This window comes from Symphalangus syndactylus, chromosome 3 (genome assembly GCF_028878055.3).
Source record: "Symphalangus syndactylus isolate Jambi chromosome 3, NHGRI_mSymSyn1-v2.1_pri, whole genome shotgun sequence".
Lineage (NCBI taxonomy): Eukaryota > Metazoa > Chordata > Mammalia > Primates > Hylobatidae > Symphalangus > Symphalangus syndactylus.
Window position 1 is genome coordinate 21,039,985 of NC_072425.2, and position 18,070 is coordinate 21,058,054.

The 18,070-nt window shown below is 38.8% G+C and overlaps 1 protein-coding gene across 21 annotated transcripts in view; it reads left to right on the top strand.

The window, feature by feature from the left end:
* The window catches only part of DENND1A (DENN domain containing 1A), a 553,551-nt gene that overhangs the window by 115,093 nt on the left and 420,388 nt on the right, over window positions 1-18,070 (top strand). The gene's annotated exons all lie outside the window — the stretch shown is intronic.

Consider the following 18,070-nt stretch of genomic DNA (forward strand, 5'->3'; position numbering starts at 1 on the left):
AATTGAAATGTTGGCTTCCTAGGTAATTCTAGATCAAGTTTGTCCAACCCATGGCCTGGGGCTGTATGTGGCCCAGGATGACTTTCAATGTGGCTTAACACAAATTTATAAACTTTCTTAAAATATTAAGAGTTTTTTTTTTCTTTAGCTTATCAGCTTTCGTTAGTATGTTTTTTTTTTTTTTTTTGGTAGAGACATGGTTTTCACCATGTTGCTCAGGTTGGTCTCGATCTCTTGAGCTCAAGCGATCCTCCCTCCTCGGCCTCCCAAAGTGCTGGGATTACAGGTGTGAGCCACCATTCCTGGCCTTTTCTTTCTCTTTAAAAATTACGTTTGTGTACGTGCCTTCCCCAACACCCCACATTTCCTGCGTGCTCTGCTTCCCAAACCCTGGCATCTCACCTGTCAGTCAGCATGGATGCAGAGTTCAGAGGCAAGAGACAGCCTGAGGAGTTCCACCCAGAAAAGAGTTGCCTTGTGACATGAAAGACATGATGGCCAACACCATGAGGCCAAAACATGAGATGATGGAGGAAATGCAAATTGAGGAGGAGAGATCTTTTAAGGTAGAATTACCCCAGGCCAGTAATCTTTGTTATTCCATATAGGTTTTATTGGTCCTCGAAAAGGAAGTCTTTACAGAAATGCAGATTTTACATTAATAGCAAGAGGGAGGAAACCCCTCCAGATAATGAAGTGAAAATCGTGAAGCAAAGTCAGGCAGAGAGGGCAAAAGGAGCCTTTAAAATTCTCATTGTTGGCCAGACCGGTGGCTCATGCCTATAATCCCAGCACTTTGGGAGGCCGAGGTAGGCGGATCACTTGGTCAAGTTCAGGAGTTCGAGACCAGCCTGGCCAACATGGTGAAACCCTGTCTCTAGTAAAAATACAGAACTCAGCTGGGCAGGGCGGTGTATGCCTGTAATCCCAGCTACTCTGGAGGCTGAGGCACGAGAATTGCTGGAACTCAGGAGGTGGAGGTTGCAGTGATCCGAGATCATGCCACTGCACTACAGCCTGGGTGACAGAGCAAGACTCGTCTCAAGACCAGAAAAAAAGAAAAAATTCTCATTGTCATGTCAGGTCTGTAGGTCTAGTTGAGGACAATTATCAGGCTAATTACTTCTTACTGGGAAATGCTTATTTCAGTGTTCAGACTTCCTAAATTCTTAATTTAAGAAGGCATAAATAGAATGACATTTAAGTAGCCACTGCTGCTTAAATTTAGAATTTTTCTCCATTGAAAGAACTTTAATAATTGTTTTCTTTCTTTTATGAGAGGCTTGTTAACTCTACAGAGTGGTTGGCCACACAAAAAACCAGAAAGAAGTACTTTTCCTCAGGGCCATTTTCCTTTATAGGATACTTATAGGCATTGATGTTTTACCAAAGCAATGAGTTGTCTCAGGCTTTTAGATCATAGAATGATAGAATTTTAGAGTCAAGAAAACTCAGTAAACATTTTTAGTTTATATGTGAGAGAATTCAGGTTCAGAGATGTATTTAAAATCAGATAGTGGCAGAATCTAGGTCTGCTGATTCCAGTCCAACATTTTAAGATTCATACCAAATCTTTTAAATATTATAATGGCTATTGTGATTTTCTGAAAGCTTACTAAAAATGATTGTGTGCTATGAGTCTAATATTGTTCTAGGCATAGCAGATAGGAAGATAAATTAAGTACTCGGAGGAACATGCTGGGGGGGCATGCATCAGTCATGGTCCAGCTGAAGATAATAGAAACAGTCGTGCCATTCCTTCTAGGTTTGTATCAGAAAAATGGGTTCCTCCTGTTGCCTCCTGTCTCCCCACGTCCCTGAGCTTTCAAGTCTCACTAGGTGGATCTGACTGGCAGAACCTAAATCATACCCAGGATCTTAGTTGCAGGGGCTTTTTGGAAAATAGTTTGTAGCTTTCCAGCTTCTGTGATACTGGAGGGCCCATAGAATGCTGTGAGAGGGATAGAGTGAGCCAGTCTGCAGAATGCTTAGGGTTAACACATAGGAGGGGCACTGAACCTGCCAATGTGGGGTTGTTGGCTTGAGAGCTTTCACTGGGAAGTATTGTAGAACCTGAGCTGAGACTAGAAGGATGGAGTTGAAGATGTCTCACCTTTTCTAAGGAACTTTGATGAGTGGATTCCTATTGCTAGTTTTTTATCAAGTCTGTATAACAATAATTCTCAAAGTGTAGTCCCCCAGACCAGTAGCGTTAACATCACCTGGGAACTTCTTAGAAATGCAAATTAGGCAGGGGGATTGCTTGATCTCAGGTGTTTGAGACCAGCCTGGGCAACATGGCAAAACCCTGCCTCTACAAAAAAATACAAATATTAGTCAGGCATGGTGGCATTTGCCTGTAGGTCCAGCTACTTGGGAGGCTGAGGCGGGAGGATCGCTTGAGCCCAGGAGTTTGAGGCTGCAGTGAACCATGATCCTGCCACTGCATTCCAGCTTGGGTGACAGAGTGAGACTGTCTTAAAAAAAAAAAAAAAAAAAAGCAAATTATTGGATACTATTTTAGACTTACTGAAACAGAAACTGATCAAGCCCATCAGGTAACTTTGATGCATGCTAAAGGCTGATAACCTCTGCCATGTAAGCGTAATGATTAAGATTATAGGTTTTTTGGTGTTTTTTGTTTGTTAGTTTTTTGTTGGAGATGAAGTTTTGCTCTTGTCACCTAGGCTGGGGTGCAATGGCATGATCTCAGCTCGCTGCAACCTCTACCCCCCGAGTTCAAGCAATTCTCCTGCCTCAGCCTCCTGAGTAGTTGGGATTACAGGTGCCCACCACCACACCGGGCTAATTTTTGTATTTTTAGTAGAGACGTGGTTTCACCATGTTGGGCAGGCTGGTCTCGAACTCCTGACCTCAAGGGATCCTCCCGCCTCGGCCTCCCAAAGTGCTGGGATTACAGGTGTGAGCTACTGTGCCCGGCCAAGAGTATAGGTTTTAAAGTTAAATCTGAGTTTGAATCTTAGCTTTTGCATTTACCATTGGTGTGATTATGAGCCAGGAATTTCATCTCTCCTGATCTTCTGGGGATAACAATACTTACCTTGTAGAGTTGTAGAGTTGTGAAGCTTAAGTGGCATGACATGGACTATGCTTATCCCAGTGTGTGACACAGAGTAGGCATTCCATGAAGTCTTTTGAAGGAGAGTTGGCTGGAGTGCCCCTGAATTAATCTACCCCAGGAAATTTAATAAGGGCAATTCAGATAGAATTCAATTCAGCAAGCATGTGTGGAAGGCAGCCTACTCTGTGCTGTGCACTGTTCTTGAAGTCTGTGGTGCCTTTATCTGTGGGAAGAGCACAGATGGTAAGGAGACATGGGTTCTAGTCATTGGAGTGGCTTATTTTACTTACTGGGTAGACAAGTACTTAAATGAAAGAATTAACAGTTGAAGATAGGAAATGATTAGGTGCATAATCAGGTGCTTAGTCATTTATTTAATGCTGCCAAAGTAGCAAATATTACAGAAGCTTAGGGAGGAGACCAGTCAATTGTGGGCTGACGTAGTCAGGGATGGATTCCTGGAAGAGGCAGATGGGGACATTATAAACTGTTGTAATGTAAATCTGATTTCCCAGGAACATATTTATTTGCAAAGTTCATTTAAAAAATTATGAATCTTATTAAAAATATAGAAAATTCAGAATATAAGGCCAAAAAAATCACCAATAATCCTACAACTCACTCATGGCTAGATATTTTGATGAGTTAACTTTTAGTCTGGATTTAAAACATTAAAAAATGATAATTGCTATTACAGTATGATAAATCTTTGTATTTTGAGTTAATTCTTCATAATGCAATGATGTATTTCCACATGTTGTGATGTAAATATTGCATCACTTGAACTTATTAACACTTTCAATTTTTGCAATGATGCTTGAAAAAAATTTTAAAAAGTACCTACATTTCAGACTATTTCCTTCAGATAGATTTTGAGGTGTGGAATTACTAGGGTGCAGAGTGAGGACATTGATAATGCTTTTGGTACATGTTGCCAAAAGAGGTATTTGAGAAGAAAGGGTATTACTCCCTTTATTCCTTCATTCCTTCTTTTTTCATTCAGTATTTATATGCTAGGCCTTTTTCCAGGTGCTGGGGATATAGTAGTGAACAAAATAAGCAAAGATCCTTGCCTTTATACAGTGTATAATTTAGGAGGGGAAAACAGATAATAAGTACAAGTTAAGCATTCCTAATCTGAAAATCCAAAATGCTCCAAAATCGGAAACTTTCTGAGTGCTGATGTGATGTCACAAGTTACTCTGAACATGTTATTTTTTCACTCCATTAACAGTATGTCAGGGCTGGGCACGGTGGTGCACGCCTGTAATCCCAGCCCTTTGGGAGACCGAGGCGGGCAGATCACCTGAGATCAGGAGTTCGAGACCAACCTGGCCAACATGGTGAAACCCCGTCTCTACTAAAAATACAAATATTTACTGGGTGTAGTGGCGGGCACCTGTAATCCCAGCTACTTGGGAGGCTGAGGCGGGAGAATCGCTTGAACCCAGGAGGCAGAGGTTGCAGTGAGCCAAGATCACGCCACTGCACTCCAGCCTTGGTGACAGAGCGAGACTCCGTCTCAATAAAACAACAAACAAACAGTATGTTGGCCGGGCATGGTGGCCATAATCCCAGCACTTTAGGAGGCTGAGGCGGGTGGATCCCTTGAGGTCAGGAGTTCGAGACCAGCCTGCCCAACATGACGAAACCCCGTCTCTACTAAAAATACAAAAATTAGCGAGGCATGGTGGCGGTTGCTTGTAATCCCAGCTACTTGGGAGGCTGAGGCAGGAGAGTCACTTGAACCTGGAAGGTGGAGGTTGCAGTGAGGAGAGATAGTGCCACTGCACTCCAGCCTGGGTGAGAGAGCGAGACTCCATCTGAAAACAAAAAACAACCCCCCAAAACCAGTATGTCATATTTTTTACTGTTAGGTACTTATATGTAAATAGGTACAAGAAAATAATTGCTTATTGGTATCATATAAATTCACAGTTGGGAATGATGGTGATGCCAAACCACAGATTGTCCACATGGATGGCTAAGACAGTGACATCTTTGCTTTCTGATGGTTAATTGTACAAACTTTGTTTCATGCACAAAATTATTAAAATAATATATAGGATGGTGCAGTGGCTCCCACCTGTAATCCCAGTGCTTTCGGAGGCCCAGGTGGGCAGATCACTTGAGGTCAGGAGTTCGAGACCAGCCTGGCCAACACGGTGAAACCCCGACTCTAATAATAATTCAAAAATTAGCTGGGCATGGTGGCGGGCACCTGTAATCCCAACTACTCGGGAGGCTAAGGCAGGATAATCGCTTGAACCCAGGAGGCAGAGGTTGCAGTGAGCTGAGATCATGCCATTACAGTCCAACTTGGGTGACAGAGTGAGACTCTGTCTCAAAAAAAAAAAAAATTGTATAAATTACCTTCAGGCTATGTGTATACGGTATATATGAAATATAAATTTTGCATTTAGACTTGGGGCCCATCCTCAAGATATCTCATTATGTATATGAAATATTACAAAATCTGAAAAAACACTTCTAGTCCCAAGCATTTTGAAAAAGAGAAGATACTCTACCTGTATATAGTATGTTGCATGGTAAAATGCACTAAAGAGAAACATAACCCAGGAAAATGGAATGAGGAATGTTGGGGATAGGAAAATTATAAATTTAAATAAGGTGATTAGGGAAGGCCACATTGGGAAACTAGCTTGTGAATAAAATCTGATAGCACATGCCTTATTCCTTGATATTTTATCAGACAGAGTGAATTGTGAGGATATAGGCCATGAAGTGGAAGCATGGCATGCATGTTTGAGAAGCAGCAAGCAGACCAGCAAGGTGGGAACAAAATTAGGAGAGGAGAGTTAGGAAGTGAGTACAGAGGTTTGCTGGTGAAGGGAGGACGTTGTAGAGGAGGCCTTGTATTGAGTTTTACAGGATTCCTCTAGATGCTATTTGAGAGCAGACTACAGGAAATTGGAACCAGAAGCAGGAAAACCTGTTTGGAGGCTATTGGTAGTTAATCCAGGTGGAAAATGATGGCTTAAATCAGGGTGGTAGTGGTGGAGATGGACTGAAATGGTCAGACTTTGAATATATTTTGAAGATTTAGTTGGCAGGAGTGGCTGATACATTGGCTCTGGGATGTGAGAGAAAGATCAGGAGTTCCGTTTTGGATATGTTAAGTTTGAGATGTCAAGTGGAGATGTTGAGTAGACAGTTAGATAAATGAGTCTGGAATTGGAAGAGATAGGAGCTGGAGAAATAAATTTAAAATTGATAGTGCATATTTGAAGTGATGGAACTGAAAGAGGACCAGCAAAGGAAAGAAAGTCAAGTCCAAGGACTGAGTTCTGGGGCTTCTCAATAGGGAAAGATCAGCAAGGAGCCTGCAGAAGCCAGTGAGGCAGGAGAGTGGGATGCTCTGGAAGCCACCTGAAGAAAGAAAGTGACTCTAGGAGTGTATTAGTCCATTTTCATGCTGCTATAAAGACATACCTGAGACTGGGCAATTTACAAAAGAAAGAGGTTTATGAGGTTAATGAGACTTACAGTTCCACATGCCTGGGGAGGCCTCACAATCATGGTAGAAGGCAAGGAGGAACAAGTCACTTATTACATGGATGGCAGCAGGAAAAGACAGAGCTTGTGCATGGAAATTCCCATTTTTAAAACCATCAGATCTCATGAGACTCATTCACTATCACGAGAACAGCACAGGAAAGACCCACCCTTATAATTCAGTCACCTTCCACGGCCTTCCTCCCATAACATGTGGGAATTGTGGGAGTTACAATTCAAGATGAGATTTGGGTGGGGGCACAGCCAAACCGTATCAAGGAAGAAGCAATCATGGGTGTGAAATGGTGCTTGTAGATCAAGACTAAAGATTGATAATTGATGTTAGCAGTAAAAGAAGGTCATTGGTGTGGCTGTTGGTATGTGAGTAGTTTCGGAGAAGCAGTGAGGTGAAAGCTTGGTTGTCATGGGTCCAAGAGAGTAGGAGGCGACAAAGTGGTGACTGTGGGTTATAGACACTGTTTCAAAGAATATAGCTACAAAGAAAAGGAGAGAAATGGGGTGGTAGCTGTTGGAAAGTGGGCTTGACCTTTAAAAAAATATCTGTAGAAATAACAGCATGTTTCTATGCTGATGGGAAAGATCCTATAGAGAGGTAAAATGAATAAAACAGGAGGATTGGTGGAGCTCTGTCTGAGTTGGCAAGAGGGGATGGGGTCCTCTTTCACAAGTGGACAAAGGACCTTTGCAAGGGGCACATGTAATAAGGCAAAGGCAGAATCTGTGGGGCAGAGGTGGTGGGAGAATAGAGGTGGTGGTGGGGCTTGTGGGAGTTCTCTTCTGATTCCTCTATTTTCTCAGGGAAGTGGCAAGTAAGGGAATCAGTGGCAATTGAGGTTGGAGGGAAGAGGAGAAAGTATAAAATAGTCACCAAGGAGAGAGAGAAAGAGAAAGTGAATGAATGAAGGAAAATGTGATATAGTTACTGAGTTGCATTAAAGCTCACTTACAGTTACTAACCACAGATTTAAGGTGAGATTAATCAGCATAGCTGTGTGTTTTTGTCCAGCCACATACCTTAAACTATAAGGTGTCAGGAGTTTCCAAGTATGCATGGAACAGCTATGAAAATGGACCCCCTGTTAGCTATATGGGTGCAGGTGGATAGTTGGATTTAACAAGGACTGGAGTTTGCCAAGAGAGGATGACAAAGAGGCACAAGGCAGATGAGAATATGTATAAAGGAACAGTTATAACAATAGGATTTAAGGTATGTAAGGAGAATCGTGTAGACCTGAGGTGGATAAAAGGCAGTGAAAAGGGCTGAGTGTGGTGGCTCACGCCTGTAACCCCAGCACTTTGGGAGGCTGAGGTGGGCGGATCACCTGAGGTTGGGAGTTAGAGACCAGCCTGACCAACATAGAGAAACCCCGACTCTACTAAACATACAAAATTAGCTGGGCGTGGTGGCGCACGCCTGTAATCCCAGCTACTTGGGAGGCGGAGGCAGGAGAATCGCTTGAACCTGGAAGGCGGAGGTTGCGGTGAGCCTAGATCGCTCCATTGAACTCCAGCCTGGGCAACATGCGTGAAACTCTGTTTCAAAAAAAAGAAAAAAAGACAGTGAAAAGATGGATAGAGTATATGCCCCTGTGGAATAGAAGAAGGAAGAGTGCTACAGGGGTTGAATGGAAAGAGAGAAGGTGGATCATGGTTGGAGACTGAGATGCTTGAAATTTGCAATTTCTAAGGGAATTTCAATTATTGGTAGTGGTAGAGTTTAGAGTGTGACCGTAGGAGTAGAGGGTGAGATTGTTGAGGGGAGTGGCCTAGGAATCAAGAGTTATAGGGATTTGGAAGGATCATCTGTGTGAATAGTAAAATCGGGAAGATTGTGGTGGGAGTGGTATTAGAGTGAGTGGCAATGCAGTATGATCTCCAAGAGTCAAGGATGAGGAATAACCCTGGAATTAGTAGGTGACAACAAAGCAGAATGGTGGTGGTGGTGTTGGTGGTGGTAGGGAGGAGGGCATGGTCTGGTGACCAGAGGTTAAAATCTAGGGTTTTGGAGAGTTAAGGAAAGTGAAAGGCCTGTAAGTGGCTCTAATGAACAGAGGCCGTCTATCCCACTTCCAGGGCAGTGGGAGGAGAGGTAGGGAAGAAACATCCAACTCTTGAAAGGACCCCAGAGGAAGTGAGCATTCGGTTGCAGTAAGAAGGTAAGGATGTAAAGGGAGCTTAGAAGAGGTTGCAAGTTTTGCTTCTGGCTGACCAGGAGTGCCAAAAGCGAGTTAGTTTTGTGAGTTGGGGAGCCATGGACGTGAGTGTGCCAGTTTTGCTGTAACTGTGGCAACCTCATTAAAAATTCAGTGTACTTTTGATGGAGGACATAGTTCTTTGTCTTTTGAATTTTTAAAAAGTGTTAGTATGATTGACTTAATTCATATAAGAATATACAATTGGCCACATTGATGAGTGATGCCTAAGTGCATCTTTTAAAAGATTTGGATAGTGGGAAGATGAGAAAGGTGAATAGAACATGTCAAGTTTTGTGGGAAAGTTAAATGATTAAGCTGGCCAGGTTTAGGGATTTATATTTAAGACATAGAGATGAAATTGTCTGGGTTGGTCTTAATGTCTGCACTAAGGATTGTAGGCTGTTATGATAGCTTTACTACATAAAGATCTTAAAACATTAAAAATGGTAAAGGTCCTCAAAAATTAATGTAGAATTATTATATGATCCAGTAATTTGGATATATATGCAAAAGAAGTGAATAGACCTGAGTAGACATTTGCACGTGCATGTTCATAGCAGCATTATTCACAATAGCCAAAAGGTGGAAATAACCCATATGTCCATTGATGGAATAATAAGCAATGTGGTATCTACATACAATGGAATGTTACTCATCTGTGAAAAGGAAGGAAATTGTGACACATGCAACATCATGAATGAACCCTGAAGACATTATGCTAAGTGATTCCACTTATATCACATAACTAGAGTATTCAAATTCACAGAGACAGAAAGTAGATTGGTGGTTGCCAGGGGCTGGGAGAAGGGGATAATGAAGAGTTGGTGTTTAATGGGTTCAAGGTTTCAGTTGGGGAAGATGAGAAATTTCTGGAGATGGATAGTGGTGATTGTGGCACAACAATGTGAATGTACTTAATGTCACCACATGGTACTTAAAGACGGTCAAAATAGTAAATTGTATGTATATTTTACTACAACAACAAAAGTCTCAAAGGACATAGGCACTGCTTCTCTAATGGTACAGATAAAGGCTAGGCAGCGGTGGCTTGTTCCCTGGAAGCAGGGTGGAGTGGGGAAGACAGGATTTTGGTATAAGGAAGGCTCTGTTTGATGGGCATGTGCTTCCCCTCCAGAGATGTCCGCATTGTCTCTCCCGTATGAATGGGAACTCCAGCATTGGGGTTTTCATTGTGGTTTAGAACACACAACGAGAACACGTTTTCTTAAGTAGGAAGACATTTTCTCCGTGTTCTTATTTACTCTACTTGTTTAGCAATTTTTTTTCATAGATGAGATAAGGATAACTCTAGCCTTCAAAATTATTCTAAGTTTTTAATATGAATTCATCTTTTAAATATTGTATTTACTAGTTGAATAGAGTGCTAGTTACTTTGGAGTCATTTTATTTATATCCTGAACTTGGCAGAGGACTATAAATAAAGAAATTGGAAAGCTCTCATTCATAATCTGCTAAGGCCTGTTTCATGAAAACATGTTGTAGTTATTTGTCCAGATGTATTCTTATTGTTGAGTCACAGTAATGACTAGAAGACAGATCAACAGGAGGACGTAAATAAATAAAGCCAAAAAGAAAAGCCAGTGTTGGATTCTTTGGAGCCTGATGGATTCAGGCTGAATCCCAACTCTGTTACTTAACTCTGAATTTGTTCATTGTGAGCCTCACTCTTCTTATTTATTAAATAGAGAGCTTCTACTTACCTGGAAGAGTCATTTTGATTAAATAGGATAAAAATTAAGCCACCTATGGCAATGGTTGGTATACCTAAGCATTCAATAAGAGGTAGCTGGTAGTATTATAATTGTTACTGCAAAAATGTTTACTGGGACTCTTCCTGAAACCCAGTATGCAAACTTAGAAAGCAAAAGAATTAGCAGAAGGGTCCTTCAATTTATACAGATTCACCTCAGGGTTTCTGTAAATCTGGGAGAGTCCCTCGTGTATTTGATGTTTACAGATCATTAGCAAAACAGATGCCAGGAGGCAAATAAACTGTAGCTTAAAGATTTTGGAACTACTGACAATGTAGAGAAAATCAGTTTCTGATAAAGTTATAGTGTTTCTAAGTAAGCAGTAGAAGGCAATGGGAAAATTTTAATTGGGTTTATAAAAGTTTATTTCAGGAACACATGTATTTCCAATTTGAGGCACACCTATACATCTGTAGTCATCGAATTTATAGTGCTTGCTTATTTCTCCATTGGGGTTAATAATATAACAACAACTAATATTTATTGTGTGCTTACGACATGCCAGTGTGATCTTTAGGAAGTTTGTAGCATTCAAAGGCTTGTTTTCATTTGGATGTTTGGAAATTGGCCTTTTATCCACTTGGAGACACAGGGTGTTTAATGAGTTTATTTTGTTCTATTAATTCTATTACACTCCAAATATTTGTTCGGTATTTATAACAGTTAAGACATTTTGTAGGAGACAAAGTTAAGTAAGACATGGAACTTGGCCTCACAACAGACCTATTCACTATATTGTATACGCTTCAGAAGTGGGCGTGCGGTGTCATGGGATGAGCCCTGATCTAGTCCTGGACTCTACCCCTGGCTCTACTACTTCTTCATGGAACCCTTTTCTGCCCCCTTAGGACAAGGCCAGATGCCCCTGTGCTGATTGATTCCTAGTATCACACTTACCAAACCCCATGGTACCTGCTTGTTTAATTCTCTGTGTTCTCCATTAGGGCTAGACTGTAAACTCCTGGAGGGTGAGGACTGTGGCTTATTTATCAACAGGGCCAGCCACAGCAGAGCATTTGTTCCACGAGTGACTACTAATTTTCTGACTTTGGACAAGTGATAACCTATTGCTTTCTTTAACTATGATAAAATTGATTTGATAGCCTCTATAGTGTAGCTTTGTCAGAAAGGTAAAATCAGAAAACTTCTCTAAAATGCCTGTCACAGTGCCTGGCAAATAGTGGGTGTTCCATCAATAGTTTTTTATATTTGAATAAATAAGTTATCTCTTTTCACTAAATTTGACAGATACGATACATCTATTTATGAAGACCATATGGAGTGATGTCATATTTGTAATACATAAAGGGCACAGCTGTCGTTTAGGCAAAGTATAAAGTAATTATTCATATTGGCATAAAAATGTGACACTTCAGGTTACTCATTCAAAAAAGTGGGATAAAATGAATCCCAACTCGTAGAGAAATTACATGGAAGCCTGAGATTATAATCATAAAAAAACTCATCTATAATTATCTATCAATTGATAGATTTAAGGAATTGTTTCCAATAATTTTGAAGTAATTTTTAAAAATTCCAAATATTTAAATTTAAGTAATAATGAAAGTTGAAAACTAAGATATTCAGTAGAGAAAAAGGTAAATGTAAGTGAATATATCCTTTTGATTTTTTTTTTTTTTTTTTTGCCTCCAGCACACCCTACCCTTCCTTTTGCATTTTAAAGCTCCCTTTGGAATTTCACTTATGTTTGATTTTTGGATTCACATAACATAAATTTGGTTAAGGATCAGACTTATATTCCTTTTGTAGATGAAGTTATAAAAAATTTTTCAAACTATCAGTAAGCAGTGGCATTTGCTGGTTAAAATCCTTCCATATTCTCCAGAAAGATGAAACTCCCTAGATTTTACTGTATAATGTCAATGTACTTATTATTTGTACAACAGCTGATGCATTTAGGACTTGTTGATTCACTTAATTGGTAACTGTACTACATTCATAACTTCAACAACTGAAAACAATAGGTCAGTGTCTGCTGTTTATGCGTAAATAGTCACATTGGAGCAGGATATGTCTGAAAGGCAGAATATGTTAGTCTGAGGAGGAATCTGGCATGTGAATGGCTCCATTGCTTGCCATACTGAGGTGGGTTTTTGCTGTCTTTCCTTGAATAATGTTATTTGTGTTTTTATTATGGGTGTTGATGGTTAACTTCCTATGTTATCAGGCTGGCTGCTGTGAAATTGCATTTGATTGTATTTTAAATGCCAGTGTTGGGGGAAAATGCTAGACTAGACTCATGGTTAAAAATTGGGATGATTTAAAGTTTTTATGTCTTACAGCCTTCATGTGCTAAAGCAAAAAGTTACACCTAGAATAGATATTTTTTAAGTAACAAATTTCATTTGTACATGGAATCCAAATAAATGTTCATTTATAGTCCTTCCAAATGATTTTTTCTCTAATTTATGAATTAGACGTCTTTCAAATTTTAGAGTCAAATCTGCATTTTAGAATCAGTATTTTTTGAAAAGAGTAATTTTTAATTAAAAAAGTTTAAAAGGAAAAACAACCTAAACCTCTTTGTTTCATTGTCAAAAAAAAGGAAAACATACTGGTGATTTTTAAACTCTGTAAGACATTTCAAACATTCTTTTCAAAAATATATTATTTGTAACAAGTAAATTTTAATAATCAAACAATATAATTTACTAGAATAATTGTGTTTAGTTATTACAAAATGCTAACCTAATGAGTCAGGTATTTTACAATGTAAAATAAATGAAGCTGAGTTTTTGTAGCTTTAGTAAGTTTACTAGTGTCCTTGAAATGCTATATTTAATGCAGTCCAGTTTGCAGTCATCTTATCAAGAAACTTTAATTTTGCATAATACAAAAAAATGTTCTTCTTGAGGATTAAAAGAAAGCTTATTTCTGGGTGTATTTTGGGGAAAATTTGAGCTTGTTCTCAAACTATACAACTTCTTAGACTATTTTCTGAAAGTCTACATTTTTAGTGTATAAAATTTGGAAATGTCATTAGTGAAAGAGCAGTATAGTGGACTGTTATCCTGTTTGCAGCATATTCCCATCTTCTCATCTGGAAAATTAAATCTGATTACAGCTTGGATTAACATTTATGGTTGTGGGGAGAGGAAGATAGTATCTCAAACTCCATGAAATTGAACAATGAGATTATATGGTTTATAGCTAATGTTAAAGTCCTGCTTCTTAAAGGGCAGATTTTGTAATTGTAAGCTTTAAATATGTTCAATATTTTGTTTCTTATTGACTGAAATATCCTAGAGATAATGATTGGGTAAATTCAGCGGGCATTAAATGTAATGTTTTCTGCCTTGAATACCTAACATGTTAAAAGTGAAAGCAGTGTAGATTCTCGTGTTAACTGCTACACTTGCAGTTTCTCTTGAATTTCCTAAAAGAGGTCCTATTATAGGAGATAGTGGCGTTTGGTTAGTATGCAGTTGTTACGTGTTTTGTACAAAGTGAAGTCGGTGTATTTTTTAATCAGTTTAAAAATATGTCATGCCTTGACTCTTTAAATGAAGTCATTGGTATGACAGAGGGAAAAAGGAAAATAATTTGGTAAGGTGTGTGTGTGTGTGTGTGTGTACACATACGAGTTACCAATGTACAAATGAGCCCTCATACATAACCACAGCACTTTTATGAATTATTTTGCATTTCTGTTGTAAAAGATCTGTCTACCACGTTTTCTAGGAACTTTAAGCCTAAGGCAGAACTCAGGGTGTTTGGAGCCTGTGTAAAATAATTTATAGCACCTTTCCAGTAAGTCTTGCCCACACTCTTATTCTATTAATTAAACATGATGTGGCAATCTGGTATATCTTAAAGATTTAAAATTATGTATAGTAGGAGACTGGAAAACATAGACTGTTGAGATGGAAGAAGATTAGCCTTTCTTAAAAGAAAAAAATGTTAGCCATGTTTGTTTGGGAGATCAGTTTTTTCCTGCTGTGAAGACATAGCTTTTTAAGCATGGTCATGTTCTGTGCCTGAGTGAGATTGTGCTTTTGGGAGTCCTATACTGTGAAATGTGTGTGTTTAAATATGGAAATGCTTCTTGTGGCCTTCAGTGAAAGTGATGCACACGTTTCTGTGGGGACAGCCTCTTTGATGGCCATGGTGCTGTGACATCACAATGACATGATAAGAAACCTTGTCTGAGAGCCACCTGCCTCTTTGGTTAAGAGATGCATGGATTCTATTAGAGTGTACATATTATTAGCAAGATATTTTAAATACAATATTTTTTTCTGTTGAAAAGTATTTTCCTGGGAGTTGATGACATTGATTTTTAAGTTTGTGAGTTATCTATTGCCTAAAGTAGGAGAAAGTTATTGAGAGAAAAGGATAAGGAAAGAAGGGTGTGCTGTGTACCACTAGATTCTTAATTTTCTGTCAGCAGGACAATTCTTGGGTAAAAGCTTGACATACGCTGATTATTCTTACTGCCAATCGCCTAAGCAAATTTCTTTCTTCCATGGTAGTACTTTCTTTCTTCCATGGTAGTGCTCTTCCCTGCAGATTTGTGTGTTGAAAGTTAGCTGTTTGCATTTGATGGTGAACTTACGAATGTGAGAAGGTGTTTTGGAACATTAGCAATTATAGCATTGAATGGTGGATAAAGAAATAGATATATAAATATTAGACCGATGCACAGTTTTCCAGTGTATGTTATTTTCCATATAAAGATATAGAACATTTCATAAAATGTTCCCAGACCATTTAAAACTCAAAGAAATGCAGCTGACGCAATGAAATACATAGAGTACTTGTAAAAACATACAGACACGCAAGTGGATTGCTGCCAGACAGAAAATTTAAAGGCGGTTTGCTTAACTGCAGGGTGCTAGGTTTTGTACATGTGCCATGCTGAAACTGTTAGTAAGGCGGGTGTTGTGTTGCTTGAGAAAAGCAGATTGTATTTGGACCTTTTTAACTCAGATGTTTCCAATGTCGATATTTTGGTGACATTATGGCATTGCAATTGACTCAATGTGAAAAAAGATTTCAGCCTCCCATGTTAGACATTTTAAGAAAATTCAAATAAATTATTTGCAGTTTTTGTGTTAATCTTTCCAAAATGGCTTTCATAGTTTTATGAACTATCAGACTGAATCTTTGAGCTAATTGAATGGAACTTTATAGGTTGACTTGGTTTTAAAAAGCATTGCTTTTCTTTCTTTCTTTTTAAAAATGTATTATATTGCTTTGGTGAATGTTAAAGGCCTACGAAGTTTGTTTTTTGTAAATGTTACTGGCCTTAATGAAAAGAAACCAAAAGTTGGATGCTGGAATCATAGTAACTAATAATGCATGTATTATCTTGGAACGTTATTCTGTTAAAACCTGGTAATTTCATTTTAGAAAGTCTTAGGACAATTGAAGGAATCTAATTGATGGCATTTATGTTGCTTTCCATTGAGGCAGTATTTGGAATAATACAGTTTGAATGGCCTCCTTCTTGGCATTCCATGGTCATCTTTATCTTCAGTGTGTTAAGATAGGTTGATTTTTTTTCTTTTCATTGATTTTCCCATGCTTTTTTCAATGCTATGTTGTATATATTAATCAAAAATATTTTTTAAACGAGTTTATTATGGTTTCTTATTAATATAGTTGACTGAAAAGATTTAAGAACCATCTGCCACCTATGAATAAGAATGGTATTTTTAAAAATTGAAGAATATACTACAAATTTTGGTTTCGGACATATAGTCTTTCACAAAATGGTGATAGAAAAGTAGTCTTTGGTTTTGTTTTCATGGGTATTTTGTAGTTCCCAAGAAGCACAAATTACTGCAAGAAAGAGGGTGCGATAGTAACAATTGGCATGAGAGTAATTTTTGTATGAAGTTTGGTAGTTGAAGAATAAGTGTTAAACCACATGTCAATTGGAAGAAAAAGAATAAGCCTTAGATGATTTAGTGGCTTTCCCAACCTCTGTTTTATTATGTCCCTCAGTGGCTTAGAGCTACGTTTTTTGGGTCTCTGGACCAAATTTTAAGTTACTTATGTATGTTTTAGGAATTATAGCCACTGCCCTCTTTTTTAGTCCCCTTGTTCCTCTTTGTTCACCCCCTTTTCCCCTCACTGTACGCTGGTAGAGGATTCTTGGGCAACAGGCTGCCCCTTTGTCTCCTGCTGGCGAATTCTCTTCCGCTGGCCTAGTCCTTTTCCTGCCACACTCTTGGTGCCCGCTGGCCTCCTCTCTCACAAGGGCTGAGTCCTTGGGCAGTTTCAGTCCTTCGGGCCAAAGACAGGTCAAGTGAAGAAACTGCTGCCTATCAGGTAAGCCCTGAATTGGTACTGCAGGGTTATTACTCCAGAGTTTTCTAGTTGGTCAGACACATCATTGATTCCTTCCCAGTAGTTGAAGATGAGGGTGAAGAAAGAAATTGATTCCCAACTTTTAAGTCAACCAAAATACACGTCAAGAGTTGAAATCGCTTGCAGATAGTTTCAACTTTTTTGCACCACTCGTTTTGAGAAGCTCTACTTTTGCCGTAACCTTTTGAATATTCCTGCCTTTGTTGTTAGTCTTGGGTTTTAAAAAATAATACACATTGGTTTTAATGACTTGAAAACCGATATTTCTAGGATCCTAGTAGTTTGTGAATAGACCCTTAGTTTTTTCCCTTCTTGATTATTCACTGAAGAAATGGACTGCAGTGAACTTTTACATGGATTCGTTTTCACAAGGATGTAAATTAGTCTTTTAGTGTGATGTTTAAAGGTAGCCACGGGTAGCATATATTGTGATCACTGTTAGATGGGAGACCCTCAAATCTATGATTTTCCATAAGCCTTTGAATTGATACATGATTTCTCAAATAGATATTATTCTGACCTCTGATCACTTCCCTTAACATGTCTCAAAGGAATCAAATCTTTTCCTTATTAGAAATGATTGAATGTTTTCCTAATCGATAGTAAATGGAATGCTAATAGCTTTTAGTTTGTTCACTTCTGTATTGACTTACAGAAGATGGCATTGGATCATCTTGCTTATGATTTAAGAATAAAGTGATCCCTTTAGTAACTCCATTTTAAATAGGTGGTCATAAAAGGTATTTTCCGCCATGTATTTGTATAGTTTCTGAGCAAGTTTAATTATGTCAGCTGGAACATAATTTTTTCATGATATTTTGTTTACACTGACAAGCCAAAAGCGTTGGTCCTCTTTTGAAGAAAACTTCCATCCAGTTTTATCTGCGTTTTCATAAGAGTGTATAAGCATTTTGAGAAGGATATATTTCATTTATTAAAGTGATGAGTTTTGCATTTATTCCTTGAAAGAATTCTCTCACTCCCCCTTTCTCCCCAGTCTGAAACCAGTGCTTAAGGTGGTTTATCAAGCCCACATCTGTAACTATGCAAAGGAGGCTTCTGATGAGAGAAGAAAAGTCAAGCAGGTTTAAGACTCATTTTCTCTGGAAAAATATATTGAGGGCAATTTGCAGCTGGCAAGATTTTTG